We start from the raw sequence: 10,000 nt of genomic DNA on the forward strand, positions 1-10,000 counted from the left end.
AGAGAAATCGTGCGTTCAGCACAAGGAACGGGTTTTTATTTCTTTTTGCGGGCACCCGGTGTGCTAGCTGCATCACACACTCGGGTGAAGGCGGCGGACCTGGCGATCCAACACCCGTTCCTTCACTGGAAAATCGTGCCACTCGTTTAACATTATCGGCGCCTCGGCCTCACAAGGCGCTGTGGCTTCGAGAGGTGCGCCAGCCACCACTCAAACATGCTAATGTGTCCGTCTGTGACCCGCAGGAAACAGAAGAGCGAGGGTATTCCGCTCAGCCTCACCGCCAGCATACGCGCTGGCCGGCCGAGGGCCCTACCGCATCGGACACCTAGCACCGCATCTTTCCTCTGAGGAGCGAGACACACGCACACCGCTTCCCCGCCACCGAGCACACGTCTGCTTTCGGAGCCAGCGTGGCCTCGCTCGGGTACTGGTTCAACCGCGGGTGGAGGGGTGGTCCGCAGCGGTGCAATTTTCTTATTTTTGCAACAACCGAAGCAACCTGTTGGCGCTCGCACGGCTAGGAAATGCCGACTGGCGTGCGTCGCCTGCGTGCAAAACGGTTCTGGGCACGCACACGGTGTTGACTCTGCCCATGTCAAACACTGCAGTGTGCAACCCAAGGGGACTCAGGCACCCCGCCCGCCCCCTAGGTGCCTGTGAACAGGCTTTGTATTTTTATTTTTCATCATCAAGTACACCGCCAGGTGACACTTTGTGATTTTTTTTGCTCATAAATACAATTCTCTTATTTGTAAAACAACGGAAGCAACATGTTGGCGCTCGCACGACTAGGAAATGCCGACTGGCGTGCGTCGCCTGCGTTCAAAACGGTTCTGGGCACGCACACAGTGCTGACTCTGCCCATGTCAAACACTACAGTGTGCAACCCAAGGGGACTCAGGCACCCCGCCCGCCCCCTAGGTGCCTGTGAACAGGCTTTGTATTTTTATTTTTCATCATCAAGTACACCGCCAGGTGACACTTTGTGATTTTTTTTGCTCATAAATACAGTTTTCTTATTTGTAAAACATCGGAAGCAACATGTTGGCGCTCGCACGGCTAGGAAATGCCGACTGGCGTGCGTCGCCTGCGTTCACATCGGTTCTGGGCACGCACACAGTGCTGACTCTGCCCATGTCAAACACTACAGTGTGCAACCCAAGGGGACTCAGGCACCCCGCCCGCCCCCTAGGTGCCTGTGAACAGGCTTTGTATTTTTATTTCTCATCATCAAGTACACCGCCAGGTGAAACTTTGTGATTTTTTTTTTTGCTGCTCATAAATACAATTTTCTTATTTGTAAAACAACGGAAGCAACCTGTTGGCGCTCGCACGGAGAGGAAATGCCGACCGGCGTGCGTCGCCTGCGTTCAAAAGGGTTCTGGGCACGCACACAGTGTTGACTCTGTCCATGTCAAACACTCTATAGTGTGCAACCCAAGGGGACTCAGGCACCCCCGCCCCAAAGGTGCCTGTGAACAGACTTTGTATTTTTATTTTTCATCATCAAGTACACCGCCAGGTGACACTTTGTGATTTTTTTTGTTCATAAATACACATGTATATATATATTTGACACTTTGTCATTTTGTCTGTTCTTTTCGCCACACGCCATGTTTATTAAACCAGGGTTACCACCGGTCTGGACCCTGGCCGATATTTCAGACCGACAACGGAGTTCGGAAAGCCCGCACAAATTCATCTTAAATCCTCATATAGGACTTCCGAGAGCTCTTTGAAAGGTATTCTATTTGAAAACGCTTACCACCCTCAAAGTCGCACTTTTCTGGGCATTTTTAAAGTGTGACCGTTGTCTGAAAATGTTCTGAAAATCGTGTCCCCGAAAATCTCCGGGTACCCCGCCAACCTCCCCTGCCAACAATTGCAACCGTAAGGTCGGGCGGTAGGCCTACCGTCCAGGAGGCCCCAAAGCCCGCAAAACGCCATTTTGCCATTTTCTCATCGGGACTTCCGAGGGGAACTCATTAACGAGCTCCAGGAGTGGTATGCCAGAAATTGCAACTTGACCCGTCGCCGGGCACACCCGCTACTCTCTGCGGGAATACCCCCACCGGGTGCCGGGTAAAGGCCTCGGATCTGACCTCATGGACTTCCGTCTGCGCACGGATTTTGCTCTCGCGGGCCCAAGAGCCACTTTCCACGGCCTACCAACGCAATCCGAAGTGCATTGGCCAACCATTACAACGGGAAACACTTTGCCTCTCCGCCAGAGACTAAGTCCAATTGGTTAACCATTTCTCAGGAAAACACTTTGCCTCTCTGCCAGAGACTAAGTCCAATTGGTTAACCATTTCTCATGGCCGCAATTTGCCTGCTGTTCACAGACTAAGTCCAATTGGTTAACCATTTCTCAGGAAAACACTTTGCCTCTCTGCCAGAGACTAAGTCCAATTGGTTAACCATTTCTCAGGAAAACGCTTTGCCTCTCTGCCAGAGACTAAGTCCAATTGGTTAACCATTTCTCTTGAAAACACTTTGCCTCTCTGCCAGAGACTAAGTCCAATTGGTTATGCATTTCTCGTGAAAACACTTTGCCTCTCTGCCAGAGACTAAGTCCAATTGGTTAACCATTTCTCGTGAATACACTTTGTCTCTCTGCCAGAGACTAAGTCCAATTGGTTAACCATTTCTCGTGAAAACACTTTGTCTCTCCGCCAGAGACTAAGTCCAATTGGTTAATCATTTCTCAAGGCCACAATTTGCCTGCCGTTCAGAGACCAAGTCCAATTGGTTAACCATTTCTCTTGAAAACACTTTGCCTCTCTGCCAGAGACTAAGTCCAATTGGTTAACCATTTCTCGTGAAAACACTTTGTCTCTCCTCCAGAGACTAAGTCCAATTGGTTAATCATTTCTCAAGGCCACAATTTGCCTGCCGTTCAGAGACCAAGTCCAATTGGTTAACCATTTCTCTTGAAAACACTTTGCCTCTCTGCCAGAGACTAAGTCCAATTGGTTAACCATTTCTCTTGAAAACACTTTGTCTCTCCGCCAGAGACTAAGTCCAATTGGTTAACCATTTCTCGTGAAAACACTTTGCCTCTCTGCCAGAGACTAAGTCCAATTGGTTAACCATTTCTCGTGAAAACACTTTGCCTCTCTGCCAGAGACTAAGTCCAATTGGTTATCCATTTCTCTTGAAAACACTTTGTCTCTCCGCCAGAGACTAAGTCCAATTGGTTAACCATTTCTCGTGAAAACACTTTGCCTCTCTGCCAGAGACTAAGTCCAATTGGTTAACCATTTCTCGTGAAAACACTTTGCCTCTCTGCCAGAGACTAAGTCCAATTGGTTAACCATTTCTCGTGAAAATACTTGGTCTCTCCGCCAGAGACTAAGTCCAATTGGTTAATCATTTCTCAAGGCCACAATTTGCCTGCCGTTCAGAGAAAAAGTCCAATTGGTTAACCATTTCTCTTGAAAACACTTTGCCTCTCTGCCAGAGACTAAGTCCAATTGGTTAACCATTTCTCTTGAAAACACTTTGTCTCTCCGCCAGAGACTAAGTCCAATTGGTTAACCATTTCTCTTGAAAACACTTTGCCTCTCTGCCAGAGACTAAGTCCAATTGGTTAACCATTTCTCAGGGGCTCACCGAGGGCAATCTGTAACGTCTCGCGGGCCCGGGGGCCCCTTTGCACGGCCTGCCAATGCAATCCGAGCCGCACTGTCCTTCGTTTGGTTAACCATTTCTCAGGGGCACACCGAGGGCACCCTGCATTGTCTCGCTGGCCCGGAGGCCACTTTGCACGGCCTGCCAACGCAATGCGAGGTGCTTCGCCCTTGGCCGCCTTCCCGGCCGGCTTCGGGACGTTTCGGGGGCTCTCACCGGGGCAAATCCGGTCCCCCGGGCGATTAGGAGGCCTCCCCGGGCAGGCCCGGGCTTCAGGCCGCCGCTTTTCCATCCCGGCCGAAAGAGGCGAAAAATGCCGAAAATGGCCAAAAATGGCCGCCGGCAGGGCCTGTCGGTCGGTTTGGCGGCAGCCTGGGTCGGTCCCTGCAGACCTGGAGGCTCGAGAAGGTTTTTGGCGATGTCGACCGATTCTCGATTTGCCACCTCCTACTATTCTGCAGGTACCCCGCCAACCTCCCCTGCCGACAATTCCAACCGTAAGGTCGGGCGGTAGTCCTACCGACGAAGAGGCCCCAAAGCCCGCAAAACGCCATTTTGCCCTTTCCTCATCGGGACTTCCGCGGGGAACTCATTAACCAGCTCCATGAGTGGCATGCCAGAAATTGCAACTTGACCCGTCGCCGGGCAGATTCGCTACTCTCTGCGGGAATACCCCCACCGGGTGCCGGGTAAAGGCCTCGGATCTGACCTCATGGACTTCCGTCTGTGCACGGATTTTGCTCTCGCGGGCCCAAGAGCCTCATTGCCCGGCCTGCCAATGCAACCCGAGGTCCATTGGCCTCATTGGTTAATTATTTCTCGAGAAAACACTTTGCCTCTCCGCCAGAGACTAAGTCCAATTGGTTAATCATTTCTCAAGGCCACAATTTGCCTGCCGTTCAGAGACTAAGTCCAATTGGTTAACCATTTCTCGTGCAAACACTTTGCCTCTCTGCCAGAGACTAAGTCCAATTGGTTAACCATTTCTCGTGAAAGCACTTTGTCTCTCTGCCAGAGACTAAGTCCAATTGGTTAACCATTTCTCAGGGGCACACCGAGGGCAATCTGTAACGTCTCGCGGGCCCGGGGGCCCCTTTGCACGGCCTGCGAATGCAATCCGAGGCGCATTGTCCTTCTTTCGGTTAACCATTTCTCAGGGGCACACCGAGGGCACCCTGCATTGTCTCGCGGGCCCGGAGGCCACTTTGCACGGCCTGCCAATGCAATCCGAGGTGCTTCGCCCTTGGCCGCCTTCCCGGCCGGCTTCGGGACGTTTCCGGGGCTCTCACCGGGGCAAATCCGGTCCCCCGGGCGATTAGGAGGCTTCCCCGGGCAGGCCCGGGCTTCAGTCCGCCGCTTTTCCATCCCGGCCGAAAGAGGCGAAAAATGCCGAAAATGGCCAAAAATGGCCGCCGGCAGGGCCTCTCGGTCGGTTTGGCGGCAGCCTGGGTCGGTCCCTGCAGACCTGGAGGCTCGAGAAGGCGTTTGGCGAGGTCGACCGATTCTCGATTTGCCACCTCCTACTATTCTGCAGGTACCCCGCCAACCTCCCCTGCCGACAATTCCAAGCGTAAGGTCGGGCGGTAGTCCTACCGACGAAGAGGCCCCAAAGCCCGCAAAACGCCATTTTGCCCTTTCCTCATCGGGACTTCCGAGGGGAACTCATGAACCAGCTCCAGGAGTGGCATGCCAGAAATTGCAACTTGACCCGTCGCCGGGCGCACTCGCTGCTCTTTGCGGGAATACCCCCACCGGGCGCCGGGTAAGAGCCTCGGATCTGACCTCATGGGCTTCCGTCCTCGCACGGATTTTGCTCTCCCGGGCCCAGGGGCCACTTTCCCCGGCCTTGCGAAGGCAATCGGAGGTGCTTCGCCCTCGAAACCGCCTTCCCGGCCGGCTTCGGGACGTTTCCGGGGCAAATCCGGTCCCGCGGGCGAAGGGGAGCCTTCCCCGGGCACGCCCGGGCTTCAGGCCGCCGCTTTCCGTGACCTACCGAAAGACGCGAAAAATGCCGAAAATGGCCAAAAATGGCCGCCCGGCACGGCCTCGCGGTCGGTTTGGGGGCAGCCTGGGTCGGTCCCTGCAGACCTGGAGGCTCGAGAAGGCACTTGGCGATGTCGACCGATTCTCGATTTGCCACCTCCTACTATTCTGCAGGTACCCCGCCAACCTCCCCAGCCAACAAATCGCAAATGCCGATCGGCGGGTGACCGTCCGGTAGTCATGCCGACGAAGAGGCACCTAGGCCCCGCAAACGCTTCCAAATCCGACCCCATCCCGGACCGGTTCTTTTTTAAAAAAGGCTCCCAGGACTCCGGATTTTTTCCTGCCGCACTCGGGACCACCCGACGGACACGAAACCGGGAACCTTTCCCCGGTCCGACCCTCCTCGGCCCGGCCAGCCGACGTCGAAGCGGCCGACTGGTTAATGATTTCACCCTGCTCCGACGTGACGCGTTTTCCAACCGCGCATGCGCGGCTCTGCCTCCCGAACCGCCCCCTCACGTGGGGGCTCTGGGTCCGCCCCCCGGCAGCCATTTCCTCCTGCCGGTCCGTTATTTTACGCCGTTTTTCGCCCTCCAGCCCTGCCGGAATGCTGCCTGCTCGCTGGTTAACCATTTCGCTCCCTGCACTTCGGCTTCTGCCCTGCTGGGGAAGCCCGCTGCTGCCTCTAACCGTACTCACGGGCGGGCGGCTCTGCTGCGCGGCCTCCGGCCACGCCCCCTCACCTGGTTTGCTGGGAACCCGCCCCCGGCAGCCTGTCAGTCGTGCCGGTTCGGTCTTATCGGCCCTTTTTGCACCTTCCCTGCCTGCTGGCATGCTTCGGCTCACCGGTCAACCGGTTCCCCGTTCTCCACTTAGACTTTTGAGCTGCGGGGCTGGTCTGCCGCGAACTGCACCCGTATTACGGGGCGGGCGGCTCTACTGCCCGTACGGCTGCCCTGCCTGTTAACTGGTTAACCGTTTCCCCGTCCACTACTTCGTCCCTGGACCTGCCGGTGTGTTCTGCAGCTAACTGCACCCGTATTACGGGGCGGGACGCTCCGCTTACCGGCCGGCTGCCATGCCTGCTTAACTGGTCAACCATTTACTCACATATACTTAGCCCCTGGAGCTGCTGGGCTGGTCGGCGCCCTAACTGCACCCTTGTTGCCGGGAGGTCGGCACTAATTGCCGGCCGGCCGGCTGCCCTGCCTGCTAACTGGTAAACCCTTTACCCACATGTACTTAGCCCCTGGATACTGATGGGCTGTTCTGCACCTAACTGCACCCTGATTAGCGGGCGGGCGGCTCTAATTGCCGGCCGGCTGCCCTGCCTGCTAACTGGTTAACCATTGACCCACATGTACTTAGCCCCTGGAAACAGAGGGGCTGTTCTGCACCTAACTGCACCCTTATTAGCGGGCGGACAGGCGGCCGGCTCTAATTACCGGCCGGCCGGCTGCCCTGCCTGCTAACTGGTTAACCATTTACCCACATGTACTTAGCCCCTGGAAACTGATGGGCTGTTCTGCACCTAACTGCACCCTTATTAGTGGGCGGACAGGCGGCCGGCTCTAATTACCGGCCGGCCGGCTGCCCTGCCTGCTAACTGGTTAACCATTTACCCACATGTACTTAGCCCCTGGAAACTGATGGGCTGTCCTGCACCTAACTGCACCCTGATTAGCGGGCGGGCGGCTCTAATTGCCGGCCGGCTGCTCTGCCTGCTAACTGGTTCACCATTGACCCACATGTACTTAGCCCCTGGAAACTGATGGGCTGTCCTGCACCTAACTGCACCCTTATTAGCGGGCGGACAGGCGGCCGGCTGTAATTCCCGGCCGGCTGCGCTGCCTGCTAACTGGTTAACCATTTACCCACATGTACTTAGCCCCTGGAAACTGATGGGCTGTTCTGCAACTCACTGCACCCTTACTGGCGGGCGGACAGGCGGCCGGCTCTAATTACCGGCCGGCCGGCTGCCCTGCCTTGCTAACTGGTTAACCATTTACCCACATGTACTTAGCCCCTGGAAACTGATGGGCTGTTCTGCACCTAACTGCACCCTTATCACCGGGCGGGCGGCTCTAATTACCGGCCGGCCGGCTGCCCTGCCTGCTAACTGGTTAACCTTTTACCCACATGTACTTAGCCCCTGGAAACTGATGGGCTGTTCTGCACCTAACTGCACCCTTACTAGCGGGCGGACAGGCGGCCGGCTCTAATTACCGGCCGGCCGGCTGCCCTGCCTTGCTAACTGGTTAACCATTTACCCACATGTACTTAGCCCCTGGAAACTGATGGGCTGTCCTGCACCTAACTGCACCCTTACTAGCGGGCGGGCGGCTGTAATTAGCGGCCGGCTGCCCTGCCTGCTAACTGGTTCATCATTTACCCACATGTACTTAGCCCCTGGAGCTGCTGGGCTGGTCGGCACCTAACTGCAGCCCTATGGCCGGGAGGTCGGCTCTAATTACCGGCCGGCTGCCCTGCCTGCTAACTGGTTAATCATTTACCCACATGTCCTTAGCCCCTGGAGCTGCTGGGCTGGTCGGCACCTAACTGCACCCGTAATGGCCGGGAGGTCGGCTCTAATTACCGGCCGGCTGCCCTGCCTGCTAACTGGTTAACCATTTACCCACATGTACTTAGCCCCTGGAGCTGATGGGCTGTTCTGCACCGAACTGCACCCTGATTAGCGGGCGGGCGGCTCTAATTGCCGGCCGGCTGCCCTGCCTGCTAACTGGTTAACCATTTACCCGCATGTACTTAGCCCCTGGAGCTGCTGGGCTGGCCGGCACCTAACTGCACCCTTATCACCGGGCGGGCGGCTCTAATTACCGGCCGGCCGGCTGCCCTGCCTGCTAACTGGTTCACCATTTACCCACATGTACATAGCCCCTGGAGCTGCTGGGCTGGCCGGCACCTAACTGCACCCTTATCACCGGGCGGGCGGCTCTAATTACCGGCCGGCCGGCTGCCCTGCCTGCTAACTGGTTAACCATTTACCCACATGTACTTAGCCCCTGGAAAATGATGGGCTGTTCTGCACCTATCTGCACCCTGATTAGCGGGCGGGCGGCTCTAATTGCCGGCCGGCTGCTCTGCCTGCTGACTGGTTAACCATTTACCCACATGTCCTTAGCCCCTGGAAGCTGATGGGCTGTTCTGCACCTAACTGCACCCTGATTAGCGGGCGGGCGGCTGTAATTGCCGGCCGGCTGCATTGCCTGCTAACTGGTTAACCATTGACCCACATGTACTTAGCCCCTGGAAACAGAGGGGCTGTTCTGCACCTAACTGCACCCTTATTAGCGGGCGGACAGGCGGACGGCTCTAATTACCGGCCGGCCGGCTGCCCTGCCTGCTAACTGGTTAACCATTTACCCACATGTACTTAGCCCCTTGAAACTGATGGGCTGTTCTGCACCATACTGCACCCTTATTAGCGGGCGGACAGGCGGCCGGCTCTAATTACCGGCCGGCCGGCTGCCCTGCCTGCTAACTGGTTCACCATTTACCCACATGTCCTTAGCCCCTGGAAGCTGATGGGCTGTTCTGCACCAAACTGCACCCTTATTAGCGGGCGGGCGGGCGGCTCTAATTGCCGGCCGGCTGCTCTGCCTGCTAACTGGTTAACCATTGACCCACATGTACTTAGCCCCTGGAGCTGATGGGCTGTTCTGCACCTAACTGCACCTTGATTAGCGGGCGGGCGGCTCTAATTGCCGGCCGGCTGCTCTGCCTGCTAACTGGTTCACCATTTACCCACATGTACTTAGCCCCTGGAAACTGATGGGCTGTTCTGCACCTAACTGCACCTTGATTAGCGGGCGGGCGGCTCTAATTGCCGGCCGGCTGCTCTGCCTGCTAACTGGTTCACCATTTACCCACATGTACTTAGCCCCTGGAAACTGATGGGCTGTTCTGCACCTAACTGCACCCTGATTCGCGGGCGGGCGGCTCTAATTGCCGGCCGGCTGCTCTGCCTGCTAACTGGTTAACCATTTACCCACATGTACTTAGCCCCTGGAAACTGATGGGCTGTTCTGCACCTAACTGCACCCTGATTAGCGGGCGGGCGGCTCTAATTGCCGGCCGGCTGCTCTGCCTGCTAACTGGTTAACCATTTACCCACATGTACTTAGCCCCTGGAAACTGATGGGCTGTTCTGCACCTAACTGCACCCTTATTAGCGGGCGGGCGGCTGTAATTACCGGCCGGCTGCCCTGCCTGCTAACTGGTTCATCATTTACCCACATGTACTTAGCCCCTGGAGCCGCTGGGCTGGTCTGCACCTAACTGCACCCTTATTAGCGGGCGGACAGGCGGCCGGCTCTAATTACCGGCCGGCCGGCTGCCCTGCCTGCTAACTGGTTCA

This window comes from Cetorhinus maximus, unplaced genomic scaffold, assembly GCF_964194155.1.
Source record: "Cetorhinus maximus unplaced genomic scaffold, sCetMax3.hap1.1 HAP1_SCAFFOLD_891, whole genome shotgun sequence".
NCBI classification, from domain to species: Eukaryota; Metazoa; Chordata; class Chondrichthyes; order Lamniformes; family Cetorhinidae; genus Cetorhinus; species Cetorhinus maximus.